The sequence below is a fragment of the Oryctolagus cuniculus genome, chromosome X, assembly GCF_051225735.1.
Source record: "Oryctolagus cuniculus isolate XC-2025 breed Fujian yellow rabbit chromosome X, ASM5122573v1, whole genome shotgun sequence".
Lineage (NCBI taxonomy): Eukaryota > Metazoa > Chordata > Mammalia > Lagomorpha > Leporidae > Oryctolagus > Oryctolagus cuniculus.
In genome coordinates this window covers 98,364,300-98,380,635 of record NC_142888.1, presented here as the reverse complement: position 1 = coordinate 98,380,635, position 16,336 = coordinate 98,364,300, and the positions used below count along the sequence as shown (strand labels likewise).

Sequence of the window (16,336 nt, the reverse complement as noted above, 5' to 3'; positions counted from 1 at the left end):
TCAGCTAGGGAGCAACATAAGCTAAGGTTTAGTCACCACTGAATTGATTTAATCCATAACTTGATGGCTGAATAGTTTATCTCTTAGTCACTCTTTTCCTTGGTTTGCTGTTAATGCTCTATAGTTATATATATATATATATATATATATATATATAGTTATAGCTATATAACTATAGAGATATATATCTCTATATAACTATATATATTGTACATATATATAACTATAATAGTTAAATATCTATAACTATAGATATATATGTACTATATATATCTATATATACTCTCTCTCCTCCACTGGATTCTGTCCCAGCTGCCCCTCTTCCAGACCAGCTCTCTGCTATGGCCAGGGAGTGTAGTGGAGGATGGCCCAAGTGCTTGGGCCCTGCACCCCATGGGAGACCAGGAGAAGCACCTGGCTCCTGCCATTGGATCAGCGCGGTGCGCCGGCCACAGTGCGCCGGCCACGGCGGCCATTGGAGGGTGAACCAATGGCAAAAGGAAGACCTTTCTCTCTCTCTCTCTCTCTCTCTCACTGTGCACTCTGCCTGTCAAAATTTAAAAAAAAATAAAAAAATAAAAGTTAAAAAAAGAAATCAAAAAAAATCTTGAAACAAATGAACAGGACAATACAACAAATGAAAACAAATTGGATACAGCAAAGGTAGTGTTAATATGAATGTTTATAGCAATTGCTGCCAACATCAAGAAATTTAAAAGGCATGAAATAAGTGAGCTATAAATGTGTCTCAAGAACATAGAAAAACAAACCAAAAATTTGGATAAAAGGAGTAACTAAAATTAGAGAATAAACAAAATTGAAACGAAGAAGCAATACAAAATATCAGCAAAATGAAGAGCTAGTTTTTTGAAAAAAAAAAAGTGGCACACTGTTGGCCCAACTAACCAAAAGAAAGAGAAGAGAACTTAGCCAAATAAATGAAATTAGAGATAAAATGGGAAATGCAACAATAGATACCACAGAAATAAAAAGAATAATCAGAAATTACTACCAAGGGCTGTCTGGCAACAAATCAGGAAACTTAGAAGAAATGGATAGATTTTTGGACACATAACCTACCAAAATTGAGCCATGAAAACCTAAACAGACCAACAAAACCAAGATGCAAACTGAATCAGTAATAAAGGCCCACCTAATATAGAAAAGCCTGTCACCAGACGGCTTCACTTCTGAATTCTACCACACACTTAAATAATAACTAACTCCAATTCTTCTCAAGCTATTTAAAATAATTGAAAGGGAATGAATCTTCCCAAACTCCCTCTATGAAGCCAGCATGACCTTAATTTCTAAACCTGAAAAAGATGCAACAGAGAACTGCTGACCAATTGCCCTGATGAACAAAGATGAAAAAATCCTCAACAAAATACTAGCCAATATAATATAGCAACACATCAGAAAGATCATTCAGCTAGACCTAGTGGGATTTATCCCTGGTATGCAGGGATGTTCAACATTCACAAGTCATACAATGTGATATGTCATATTAACACAAAGAAAAAAACATATGATTATCTCAATAGATGCAGAGAAAGCAGTTGATAAAACACAATACCCTTTCATGCTGGGGTATAGAAGGAATATTTCTCAACACAATCAAGGCAATTTAGTACAAAAAAAACAGAAGGAAAGAATAACAGAACAAAATATAAACTTCAGCGTCAATCCACAGATCTAAAACTAACTTATCATTGGCAAAGTAGCTAAAATCAATCCCTGGCACAAGGACAACCTCTTCAAATGGTACTGGGAAATCTGGATCCATGCATGCAGAAGTAAGAAGAAAGACCCCCTATCTTGTACTTCACACAAAAATCAACCTAAAATGATCAAAGATCTAAGTCTATGATCTGATATCAAATTATTAGACAGCATTGGTGAAACCCTGCAAGACATTGGCATAGGCAAAGAATTCTTGGAGAACACCCCAGAGGCAAAGGCAATCAAAGCCAAAATTGACAGATGGGATTACATCAAATTGAAAAGATTTTTGCACTGTAAAAGAAACATTCAGCAACATGGAGAGGCAACCAACAGAACAAGAGAAATCATTTGCAAACTTTGCAACTGACAAAAGATTAACATCCAGAATCCATAAAGATTAAGAAATTCAAAAACAAAACAACCAATCCAGTTAAAAAATGGGTTAGGGCTCCACTTCCAATCCAGCTCTCTGCTATGGCATGGGAAGGCATTGGAGAATGGCCCAAGTCCTTGGATCCCTGCACTCATGTGGGAGACCCAGAGGAGGCTCCTGGATCCTGGCTTCGGATTGACTCAGCTCCAGTCATTGCAGTCATCTGGAGGGTTAACCAGTGGATGGAAGACATCTCCCCACCCCACAGCTCTGCCTTTCAAATAAATAAATAAATCTCTTTTAAAACAGAAATGGGCAAAGAAATTGAACAGGCATTTCGCAAAATAGGAAATCAAAATGGCAAACCGACACATGAAAAAATGCTCAGGATCACTAGCTGTCAGGAAAATGCAAACCAAACCACAATGAGGATTTACTTCAACATTAGAATGGCTTACATACAGAAATCTACAAGCAAATGCTGGCAAAAATATGGGGTAAAAGGTATCCTATTCCATGGCTGGTAGGAATATAAAATGATACAATCACTGTGGAAGACAGTATAGTACCTCAGAAATCTGAGTATATACCTACCATAGGATCGAGCCATCCCACTCCTGGGAATTAACCTAGCAGAAATGAAATCAGCATATGAAAGAGTTATCTGTATCGCCATGTTTATTACAGCTCAATTCACAATATCTAAGATATGGAATCAACCCAAATGCCCATCAACTAAAGATTGTATGAAGAAATTATGGGATATATATATAACATGGAATATTACACAGTGGCAAAAAATAAATGAAATCCTGTCATTTGCAACAAATTCGATGCAACTGGAAAAAAATATAATTAGTGAAATAAGCCCAGGGGCCAGCATTGTGGTGCAGCGGGTTAATGCCCTGGCCTGAAGCACTGGCATCCCATATGGTCGCTGGTTGGAGACTCGTCTGCTCCACTTCTGATCCAGCTCTCTGCTATGGCCTGGAAATACAGAAGATGGCCGAAGTCCTTGGGCCCCTGCACCCTCATGGGAGACCTGGAAGAAGCTCCTGGCTTCCGATCAGAATAGCTCCAGCTTTTGCAGCCAATTGGGGAGCAAACCATCGGATGGAAGACCTGTGTGTGTGTGTGTGTCTGTGTGTGTAACTGACTTTCAAATAAATAAATCTTTTTAGAAAAAGAAATAAGCCCCAAAAGATAAATACCATATGTTCTCTCTGATCTGTGGTAACTAATAGAGTATCTAAAAGATAATGTATAGATGTGAAATTAACACTTTGAAATGAGATGACTGCCCTTGTTTAAAAGGTTGGGGAACAGTTTCTTTTCCATAATATTTGTTGAACTTTTTTTAGTATAGGTTTAAACTTGTGTATAAAGTTAATTGAAAATACATATTAGTAAAAAGTAATAATTGGAATAGGAGAGGGAGGAGGAAGAAGCATGTGAATGCAGGTGGGAGAGCAGGTAGGGTGGAAAGAATTTCTATGTTCCTTAATTTGTATTTATTAAATAGATGAATTTTATATGCCTTAAATAAGATGTTTCTGAGAAAAGAAAAAAATCAAAGGGGAAACAAAAAATTCCTGGAAATTATGAAGTTGCCAATATAACATGCCAAAATTTGGGATACAGCAAAAGCAGTGTTTTAAGAGGGAAGTTTATAGCAACTGGTGCCTACATCAAGAAACTGGAAAGGCAACAAATAAATCAGTTATCAATGCATCTCAAGTTCTCAGAAAAACATCAACAAACCTAACCCAAGATTAGTAAGAGGAAAGAAATAAAGTTGTATGAGAAAAAATTCCAACAAAAATACAAAAGATTAGTGAAATAAATAGCTGGTTTTCTGAATAAAAAAATGGATATGTCATTGGCCAAATTAACCAAAAGAGGGAGAAGACACAAATTAATAAAATCAAAAATTAAAGCAGAGATATAACTGATACCACAGAAATAAAAAGAATCATCAGAAATTACTACTACAGAGCTGTATGCCAACAAACTGGGAACCTAGAAGAAATGGATAGATTCCTGTACACGTACATCCTACATAAACTGAGCCATGAATACACCGAAAACCTTAGACCCATAACCAAGATGGAAATTCAATCAATAAAAGACCATCCCAACAAGAAAAGCCCAGGACGCAATGGCTTCATAATGAATTCTATCAGACATTTAAAAAACTAACTCCATTTTTCTCAAGCTATTCAAAACAATTGAAAGGGAGGGAATCCTCCCAATTCTTTCTATGAAGCCAGCATCACCTCAATTACTAACACTGAAAAAGATTCAACAGAGATAGTGGACTACAGACCAATTCCCCTGATGAGCATAGATGTAAAAATCCTCCAAAATTTCCAGACTATTGAATCAATAACACATCAGAAAGATCATTCACCTGGACCAAATGAGATTTATCCCTGGTATGCAAGAATGGTTCAACATTCACAAATCAATATGATATAACTTAGCAACAAACTCAAGAAAAATAAGCATATCATTATCTCAATAGATTCATAGTAGGAATCTGATAAAATACCATCCTTTCATGATAAAAAAAAAGAAGCAAATTAGGTATAGAAAGAACATTCCTAAAACAAATCAAGCCATCATCTTATTGACTGGGTAAAATTGGAAGCATTTCCACTAAGGTCTGGAACCAGACAAGTATGCCCACTTTCACCATTATTATTCAATATATTCCTGGAAGTTTTAGCCCAAGCTTTAGGCAAGAAAAAGAAATCAAAGGGATCAAATTGGAAATGAGGAAATCAAATTTTCCCTATTTGAAGACGACATGATTCCAATGAAGCCAAAAGACTGCACTAAGAGACTATCAGGAATCATAAAAGAATTTGGCAAAGTTACAGTACAGAGGGGCACAGTGGGTTAATCCTCTGCCTGCAGCGCCACATCCCATATGGGCACCGGTTCTAGACCTGGCTGCTCCTCTTCAGATCCAGCTCTCTGCTGTGGCCTAGAAAAGCAGTAGAAGATGGCCCAAACCCTTGGGCCCCTGCACCTGAGGGGGAGACCTGGAGGAAACTCCTGGCTCCAGGCTTCAGATTGGCGCAGCTCTGGCCGTTGCGGCCATTTGGGGAATGAATCAGCAGACAGAGGACCTTTCTTTGTCTCTCCCTCTCACTGTCTGTAACTCCACCTGTCAAATAAATAAAAATCTTTTTTAAAGTTGCAGTACATAAAATTAACACAAAAAATCAATAGCCTTTATATACGCATGGAATGCCATTGCTGAGAAAGAGCTTATAAGATCAGTCCCATTCACAATACCTACAAAACATTTAATTCATTTGAATGAATTTAAACAAAGAAGTGAAAGATCTTTATGATTAAAATTAGAAACCTTTAAATAAAAAATTGGAAGATACAAAAAATGGAAAAATCTTCCATGTTTGCAGAAAAAATCATTAAAATATCAATACTATTGAATTGGAATCCCCTGGTATGTTTCTATACTGTTTGAGGTAAGTCAGCTTGAGCACGTCCCGAATTGCACATCTCTTCCATCTCTTATTCCCACTCTTATATTTAACAGTGATCATTTTCAGTTAAGTTTCAGCACTTAAGAAGAATTGTGTATTGATTACAGTATTCAACCAAAAGTATTAAGTAGAACAAACAAAAAAATACTAAGAAGGATAACATATTAAGTTGCTCATCAACAGTCAGGGTGAAGGCTGATCAAGTCACCATTTCTCATAGTGTTCATTTCACTTTAACAGGTTTGCTTTTTGGTGCTCAGTTAGTTGTCACCTATCAGGGAGAACAAGTGGTATTTGTCCCTTTGGGATTGGCTTATTTCACTCAGCATAATGTTTTCCAAATTCCTAACAGGGATCACTTTTCAGTTAACGGTAGAGTTAGAAACGGTAGAGTTAGAAATATACCAGGGGATTCGAATTCAATCCCATCAAGGTGGCATGTACCAATGCCATCTCACTAGTCCCAGTGATCAATTTCTGTTCACAATTGATCATAATGATAGGACTAAGAACCAAAGGGATCACAGAAACAAGACTAGTGTCTGCAAATACTAGCTGATAGAATAAAAAAGGGAGAGAACGATCCAACATGGGAAGCGGGATACACAGCAGACCCATAGAATGGCAGATGTCCTAAACAGCACTCTAGCCTCAGAATCAGCCCTTAAGCCATGCGGATCCGGCTGAAAAGCCCATGAGAGTATTTCAGGCATGGAAAGCCAAGACACTCTATCCAAAAAAAAAAAAAGAAAAAAGAAAAAAAAAGAAACCCTAAATGAAAGATCTCCACGAGTGAGATCCCAGTGAAAAGAACAGGTCATCAAAGAAGGAGGTACCTTTCTCTGAAGGGAGAAGAGAACTTCCACTTTGACTACGACCTTGTCTACATATGATCAGAGTTGGTGAACTCAAAAGGCTTCCATAGCCTTGGCAGCTCATGACAAGAGCCTAGGGTGATTACTGATGCCATAAACAAGAGTGTCAATTTGTTAAGTCAACAACAGGAGTCACTGTGCACTTACTCCTTATGTAGGATCTTTATCCTTAGTGTGCTGTATGTACATTGAGATTTAATGCTATAACTAGTACTCAAACAGTATTTTTCACTTTATGTTTCTGTGTGGGAGCAGACTGTTGAAATCTTTACTTAATGTATGCTAAACTGATCTTCTGTATATAAAGAGAATCGAAAATGAATCTTGATATGAATGGAAGGGGAGAGGGAGTGGGAAAGGGGAGGGTTGCGGGTGGGAGGGACGTTATGGGGGGGGAAGCCATTGTAACCCATAAGCTGTACTTTGGAAATCTATATTCATTAAATAAAAGTTAAAAAAAATCAATACTACTGAAAGCAACTAACAGATTCTGTGTGATTCTGAAAAAATTATCAAAAGCTGTCTTTTCAAGTCTAGAAAACACGATGCCAAAATACAATGGAAACACAAGAGACTATGAATAGCTAAAGTAGTCTTACTCCACATAAATAATGCTGGAGTCATCATAATACCAGTTTTTGAGATATATTATAGGGCAGTTATAAATATAACATCCTAGTATTGGCTTAAAATAGACATTAGATCAATGGAACAGAATAGAAATCACAGAAATCAATCCACATATCTAAAAGTAACTAATCTTTGATAAAGAAGCTAAAAATCTATCCCTGGAGAAGGGAAGTCTCAATAAATGGTGCTGAAAAATTGGATCAATGTGTGCAGAAATATGAAACAAGATGACTACCTTTCCCAAAATGAATCAAGGATCTGAATATACAACATGATACCATCAAATTACTGAAGTAAATTATGGAGGAAACTCTGAAAGATATTGGCATAGACAAAGACTTCTTGAATAAGAAACCAGAAGCACAGGCATTAAAATCAAAAATAGACAAATGGAATTATATCAAGATATGAAGATACTGCACTGCAAAGAAAACACTCAACAAAGTAAAGAGGCAACCAACAGAATGGGATAAATTATATGAAAGCTATGCAACTAATAAAGAATATCCAGGATCTATAAAGAGGTCAAACTCAACAACCCAAAACAAACTATTTAAGATATTGGTAAAGAAATGAACAGCCATTTTTTTGTGCTTTTTAAAAAAATACTTAAGGAACACAAATTTCATTTACTTCATATATATTTAGAAACATAGTGATACTTCCCATTCTACCCTCCCTCCCACTCATGGCCCCACCGTTCCTCCTCGACCCTCGTCTATTCCTACTCTTAATTTTTACAAAGATCTATTTTCAGTTTACTTTATACTCATAAGATTAATCCTATAATAATAGTTCAAAAAATAGAAGGAAAAACACTGTTCCTCAACAATAGATAGGAGATGTAAATAATCATTGAATCTCAAAATGTCAATTTCACCCCTATACACCCTATACATTATATTTTAGGTACTTTATTAGTTAATATATATCAGGGAAAACATATGGCATTTGTCTTTTGAGGACTGGCTTATTTCACTAAGTATAACAGTTTTCAGTTGCATACATTTTGTCACAAAATACAGGATTTCATATTTTTTAAATCAATGAATAGTATTCCACAGTGTATATATACCATAATCCCTTTATCAGGCACTTTTCAAAGGATAAAGCTCAAATGATCAACAGACACATGAAAACTGCTTCGTATCTCTAACCATCAGGGAGGCGAAAATAAAAACTATAATCAAGTTTCACCTCACCCCAGTTAGAATGGCAGTCATACATAAGAAAACATAAATGCTAGAGAGAATGTGGAGGAAAAGGTACCCTAATTGACTGTTGCTGGTAATGTAAACTTGTATAACCATTATCCAGGACAGTACAGCGATTTCTCAGAGATCTGAATATAGACCTACCATATTACCTATCATACTACACTTCAGAATTTAGCAAAACTAAAATCAGCATATGAAGTATTTATATCCCTTTTGTCTATTGTAGCTCAATTCACAATAGCTAAGATATAATCAACCCAGATGTCCATCAGCTGATGACTGGTTCAAGAAAATGTGGTATACCAAAGAGGAAACCTGTTGAAGTGAAATAGGCACTATGAGAAACAGTGACTTGATCAGCTCTTGTCCTGACTGTTGATGTACAATGTAATACTTTATCCATTTTAGTATTGTTTTTGTTCTAGTTCTATTTGTTGAATTCTGTAATTAACACACAGTTATTCTTAGGTGTTTAGATTTTAACTGAAAAGTGATCCCTGTTAAATATAAGAGTGGGAATAAGAGAGGGAAGAGATGTGCAATTTGAACATGCTCAGTCGGGCTTGCCCCAAATGGTGGAGTTAGAAACATGCAAGGGGATTCCAATTCAATCCCATCAAGGTGGCATGTACCAATGCCATCTCACTAGTGCCAGTGATCAATTTCTGTTCACAATTGATCACACTGATAGGTCTAAGAGTCAAAGGGATCACACAAACAAGACTAGTGTCTGCTAATACTAACTGATAGAATAAAAAAGGGAGAGAACGATCCAACATGGGAAGTGGGATACACAGCAGAGTCATAGAATGGCAGATGTCCTAAACAGCACTCTGGCCTCAGAATCAGCCCTTAAGGCATTAGGATCTGGCTGAAGAGCCCATGAGAGTATTTTAGGCATGGAAAGCCAAGATACTCTGGCAAAAAAATAAAAGAAGACCTAAATGAAAGATCTCCACGAGTGAGATCCCAGTGAAAAGAACAGGTCATCAAAGAAGGAGGTACCTTTCTCTGAAGGGAGGAGAGAACTTCCACTTTGACTATGACCTTGTCTAAATAATATCAAAGTCAGCGAACTCAAGAGGCTTCCATAGCCTTGGCAACTCATGACTAGAGCCTAGGGAGATTAATGACGCCATAAACAAGAGTGTCAAATTGTTAAGTCAACAACAGGAGTCACTGTGTACTTACTCCTCATGTGGGATCTTTCCTTAATGTGTTCTCCAATGTGAAGTAATGCTATAACTAGTACTGAAACAGTATTTTATACTCTGTTTCTGTGTGGGTGCAAACTGATGAAATCTTTACTTAATATATACTAAATCGATCTTCTGTATATAAAGATAGTTGAAAATGAATCTTGATGTTAATGGAATGGGAGAGAGAGCGGGAGATGGGAGGGTTGCGGGTGGGAGGGAAGTTATGGGGGGAAAAGCCATTGTAATCCATAAGCTGTACTTTGGAAATTTATATTTACTAAATAAAAGTTAAAAAAAAGGAAAATGTGGTATACACATATAGTATGGGATACCACTTAGCCAAAAAATACAATCCTGTCTTTTGCAACAAAATTGATGCAACTGGAAACCATTATGCTTAGTGAAATCAGCCAGTCTCAAAGAGAAATATCATATGTTCTGATATGCGGCAGTTAATATTGAATACAATAAAATGCATAGGAATGAAACATTTTCTAATATGACTTGTTTTTAGCCTTTGTTTATATTTCTGTGGAACTCTGGTCTCCCTACTTTTTACTTGTTGAGTATTATGGTTAGTGATGATTTTAGCCTATGGATATATGGTGGGTTAAAATTATGTCTGCAAATGATGAAATGAAGAGAAGGGAGGGTGCCAGAAGTATTGTGAGGTCAGTGGGGGAAAGTGTGGTTTCTTGGAAATTCACTTATAGAATGCATGAAATATATTCTGTTTATATTAAGAAAAAAAATATAATAAATTAAGTAATAAATTATGTCATTGTAAAAACAGTAAGAAAAGGATAAGAGAAGATATGGTGGGAAGTATCAATATGCTCTCAAAATTGTATACATGGAATACATTTAAACTGTTCCATTTAAATAAAAATGTTATATGATAGAATCTAAATTCATAAGTCTCCTTTGATAAATTTTTATTTTTTACCCTAGAATCCTTTGAGTTTAGGTATGTAACCTTCAGGTATTACATATATACAATTTAGCAACATAATGATACTTTTCACCCTACCCTCCCTCCTGCCCAAGCTCCCACACTTTTTCCTATTCCCTCTCCTATTCCCATTTTATTTTATCTTTACAAAGATCTATTTTAAGTTAAATTTATACTTATCATATTAACCCTACACTAAGTAAAGTGTTCAACAAATAGAATGAAGAAAGAAACTGTTCCTCTCAACAATCAAGACAAGGGCTATTCAAAGTCATCACATCTCAAAACGTCTACAGAAGACAAATCTAATGTCACTTGGTTAACTTTGAAATACAGGTTTTCCCTTGTATAGTATGTGCAGATAAAAAAATGTGAAAATACCTGTTATATATGGTTATCATTATAATAATGTAACTACCAGATTGGACAGAGATGAAAATGGCCTAGAGTAGGTTAATTTTTCCTCAAGATTTAAAACTATTAGCCATGTTTATTCAACACAGAAAATTCTGGCTGTCCCTTTAAATGATTCTGCATAAGAATTTGATATCATATAGTGGTCATGGATATCTTTGTTTTGAATCTGGGAGAAATTATTTGGGAAGATGGAACAATCGCTGTTTAGTTTATCCTGTTATTTTGTTATTTCTTATGACTAATGATAACTCAGGAAAAATTTATTGGAGCTTTTAAGAAAAATTCACTTAAAATAATTATCAGGCTCCAGAATTAAGATACTAATTAGGCTTTGTAGGATTTCATTTGAAAAGGAAAAATTATAACATCAAGTAGTTAATCACAAGAAAGTAGAAATGGCTAAGACATCAGAGTAGTTTGTAAAATTAACATATGTAGAGAAAAATTTTATGTATTAGTCATCAAGAATTAGCTTTCATCATTCACCACTGTCATGCTATATTTGACAATTATACCGAAAGGCCAATATAATACTATCTTAATTTTTTAATTCCCTCTATTGTAATTTTGAAAATTGCTCCATTTTATATTTTATTGTGGACTTGCTGAATATAATGCTGTCAACTAACTGTCCAGAGAAAGGCAGAAATGGCTATGTAGATAATTAGAAAACTGTAGATTTGCTACAAAATGGTAATATAAATAGGAAATGATAATAGTAAATTCAAATCTTAAAAATTTCTTATGAGTTGCCTTCTCCAGATGCTTTCAGGAATTTAAGAAAACTTAAAAAATTATGCATTAGAGCATAAAGAATTTTCTTCTGGTTTTGCATCTCAAACATCATACTTAAAAGCCAAAGTGCCACCTTGTTTAAAAGTGAACACCAAGAGGTATTATATCTTCTTTCCCTGTGAAAATCCAGTTCCAAGATGTAATTTCCTGCTTGTCAAAAAGATCTGAAAGGAGTGCATGTACCTTTAAAGTCCAAGAAGCAGGACATGACTCAAGCGGCACATAACAGCTAAGGGTTCTCAGCAGTCTGCCTCCGTTCACTCTCCCCAACCTCACCAACACATATACACAAGTCAAAGAAAGCAAATGACAAGCAAGATTTTCTGGAAAAAGACACTGATGAGTTCCTATATGTGGAGTTCTCCAAAAGAGACAGCACGTCATCTGTCTCACATGCCAAGGGACAGATTACATGCCAACCAATATAGTCATCACAGAGATAGCACCCAGAAAAATACATTCTCCTGTCAAGTTCTACTGTTTCCTAGAATCTGGTTTTATGGTCTTATTCTTAATTCTATACTGAGCCCTTATGAATCATGACAGCATCAAAGTGATTAAAAACACATTTAATAAGCTAGACTCCCTTGTATCCATCATCATCATGGACACCCTATAAAACAAAACTCTAATTTATACCCCATTGCAGTAACCAGCCTATTCAGCCAGGTGCAGTATATGAAAAACAATTGTTGACATATGTGACTACTATTTTCATTCCACCTCAGAGTGAGTTACTGGCAAATTTCATCACAATGGCTGAAATGGGAGAAACATTTTTGTTTAGGTATCTCTACACAGTGCCTGATACCTTGGTGTATATAACACACTGATCACAAGAACTTCAGTGAATATTTCACATATTGGTCACATGACCCAGAGCTCCTTGGAGACACATCAGTCTGAATTGTGGAGCAAATTCCACAGCTCTTTAGCAAGTACTCTTGGTTCTTCAATGCCTACCCCAGGTGGTAATAAGCACTGGAAGAACAGTTTCTATAAATCCCCAGCAAGCATCCTCTTGTCACTCACAAAGAAACTCCTTTCTATCCTCTCATTTCTTTCAATCAAAAGAATCAGTGCCCAGTACCCAACCTGTGTCCAGCAAAGACAAGCACACAAAGGTTTAAAGAACTTAATTCAGAACTTTTCAACTGTTCTTGAAACATTATAAACTGAAATCATATCAGGGTTATGTAATCAAACTATACACTGACATGGAGATAGGACTGTTGTGCAATTACAGACTATTATCAGTGCCTCATTGGGCTAAAGTGGCAGCTTGTAAGACAATTTAAATACCTAAAAACAGACAAAAAAAAAAAACTTAGTAGTTTTGTCTGTTCTACTTAATATGACTGGTTTAATTCTGTAATTAATACACAGTTATTCTTAAGTGTTGAAATTTAACTGAAATGTGATCCCTCTTAAACATAAGAGTGGGAATAAGAGAGGGAAGAGATGTACAATTTGGGACATTCTCAAGCTGACTTGCCCCAAATGGTAGAGTTAGAAACATAGCAGGGGACTCCAATTTAATCCCATCAAGGTGGCATGTACTAATGCCATCTCACTAGTCCAAGTGATCAATTTCAGTTCACAATTGATCATAATGAAAGGACTAAGAGTCAAAGGGAGCACATAAACAAGTCTAGTACCTGCTAATACTAACTGATAGAATAAATAAAGGGGAGAGTGATCCAACATGGGAAGCGAGATACTCAGCAGACTCATAGAATGGCAGATGTCCTAAACAGCACTCTGGCCTCAGAATCAACCCTAAAGGCATTCCGATCTGGTTGAAAATCCCATGAGAGTATTTCAGGCATGGAAAGCCAAGACACTCTAGCCAAAAAAAAAAAAAAAAAAACTAAATGAAAGATCTCTGTGAGTGAGATCCCAGTGGAAAGAACAGGTCTTCAAAGAAGGAGGTACCTTTCTCTGAAGGGAGGAGAGAACCTCCACTTTGACTATGACCTTGTCTGAACAAGATAAGAGTCAGAGAACTCAAGGGGCTTCCATAGCCTTGGAAACTCATGACTGGTGCATAGGGAGATTACTGATGCCATAAACAGGAGTGTCAATTTGTAAAGTCAACAACAGGAGTCACTGTGCACTTACTCCTCATGTAGGATCTCTGTCCTTAATGTGCTGTACATTGAGACTTAATGCTCTATGGGGGTGCAAACTGTTGAAAGATTTACTTAATGTATACTAAACTGATCTTTTGTAAAAAAAAAAAAAAAAAAAGAAGAAGAAGAAGAAATTATCAATTCCCAACTTGACTCTCACTGGGATTAAACATGACAATAGGTCTGATCTGATTTCATCATCATTTAAAAAATCATCTATTATTTTTCACTATATGTTTCTGTGTGGGAGCAAACTGTTGAAATCTTTACTTAATGTATGCTAAACTGATCTTCTGTATATAAAGAGAATTGAAAATGAATCTTGATGTGAATGGAAGGGGAGAGGAAGCGGGAGAGGGGAGGGTTGTGGGTGGGAGGGACGTTATGGGGGGGGGAAGCCATTGTAATCCATAAGCTGTACTTTGGAAATTTATATTCATTAAACAAAAGTTAAAAAAAATACCTAAAAACAGAAAAACAGACTCATCTAATATTGGAATTTGTTTCATATGTTCTCAAATGTCTAGGAGCTTTAAAAATAATTTTTCCTATAGAAAGTTATGATTGATTTTATGAAAAGTTTATATGGGACTTGATACATCCTCCATCTATTGGCTGAAACATGCATTGGGGGGTTGGTAGAAAAATAAACCTTTATTTTAAGTTTTTAAATATCAGAAACTTTTTCTTTGGATAAATACAATTAACATGTGTTTAATAGATCAACATTTACAGAAGTCTCCAAAAATTCATGAAAAACATGCATTATCCTTTAATTCCATTTTACCACATACTTCCTGAATTCTCATACACAAAAAAATTTCAGAGTCCCTTTTTGTCTTTGCAATCTCTTTAGAGAATTCCTTGTGACACGCATCACAGTCTGGTTTAACGTTTATTCAGTATTGCGTCATAAGATTCCACATTTTGTGGAGAGGCTTTACTGGATTGGCATGATATTTTAATTCTTATCTCTCCAACATTAAGTCAACAATCTCAAGAAAGAAGTCTTTCCCTGATTTCCAGCTCAGTGACTAACATGTCATAACATAGTGATCTCCTGTTAAACTCACCTGTTACAGACTACTTGGTGAATGCTTAGACTATATTTTAGCCATCTAACCAAATTTTACTTGACTAATAAGGTTAAGTGAGGTTCTCAGTTCTATCTGTAAAACATACTGATAGCCTGAGCATGCGACAAACACATAGACTATGCTCCAGAAAGCATTCACACGTCAGTTCTCACCAGCTAAATTGAAAGCTTCATTCAAATGTTCAAGTTTTCAAATGTGTCATATGCCACTATTCCTGTAATTGTAATTATGAAATATTCTCTCCCCCTATTCGCTCCCCAATTCGCTCCCCCTATTCGCTCCCCCTATTCGTTCCCTCTAACTCCCTCTTATCTCTCTCTCCCTGTACCTCCCTCCATATCTGGCCTTTCCATCCAGGAAACTGTGAAATGAATATTTTATAAAATTTTTACAATTAACAATAAAATATGAATACTCAAAAGTAAAGTTATTTCTATAGAAACAAAGCTGTATTGCTTTGGAATGACCTAATGACATTTGGTAGTGCTTAGTGAAAACCCAGATTATCCCATAATAGTTGGACCTGCAAAGAGGTAAACCAATTCATATAAATAACTCCCAATGAACATTGTTTTTATCTTAAAAGAGAATACCATTGGAGTGTAACTCCCAGAGTAAAATTCATACTTTAAAGTTAAATGAGTCCTGAAAAATTCTGTAATAGTATATAACACAATCATGATACAGAATATTTCTGTACAAGAAGTTCCCTCACATCTTTGTCATTAATCCCTACCCCATGGATAGCTATCTTGATTGATTTTAAATTTGAGACTATAATAAAGTTGCTATGAACATTCATTTGCAAGCTGTTTTGTGATCACATTTTATGTGTAGTGCATAAGGAAGTAAATTTCCAAAATGCTTGATAATATGTGTATGTTGACTGTTACAAAGATGAAAACCTGCCTAACTAGTTTCAAAAGTGGCCATAACATTTTGCACACCCACAAGCAATATTTAAGAGTTTCAGTGGTTACACATCCTCCTCAAAACTTGAAATTGACAGTCTTTTTAATTTTAGCCATTCTAGTGGGTGTAGAGAGATAATTCATTTTGTCTTTGACTTGTATCACTCTGTTGACTAGATATTAAGTATCTTTAACGGAGTCCGGCAAGATGGCGGAATAGGAAGGGAGCACACTGATAGTCTGGGGAGAGATAGTTTAATAAAAGTGGAGATACTGCAGGTTCAAGGAAGAGTAGGGGAGGAAACAGCAGAAGAAACTCTTCCGGAACGCGTGACTCACAGCGGACCTGTGTGGAGAGCGTGGGAGCCCACAGTTCGGGACACCAGCGGCAGACTCAACACACCAACGCTGGAACGGGAGGTGAGCCGAACCTCAATAGCCCAAGACACCGGCAGGCAAGTGGAGAGAGGAGACAAGAGGGAACGACCCCCGGGGGGG

General features: G+C 36.2%; 1 pseudogene; it reads left to right on the top strand.

Moving 5' to 3' along the window:
* Window positions 1–12,633, top strand: part of LOC100341467 (transmembrane protein 106C-like) — a 39,050-nt pseudogene extending 26,417 nt beyond the window's left edge.
* The last annotated feature ends 3,703 nt before the right edge of the window (window positions 12,634–16,336 follow it).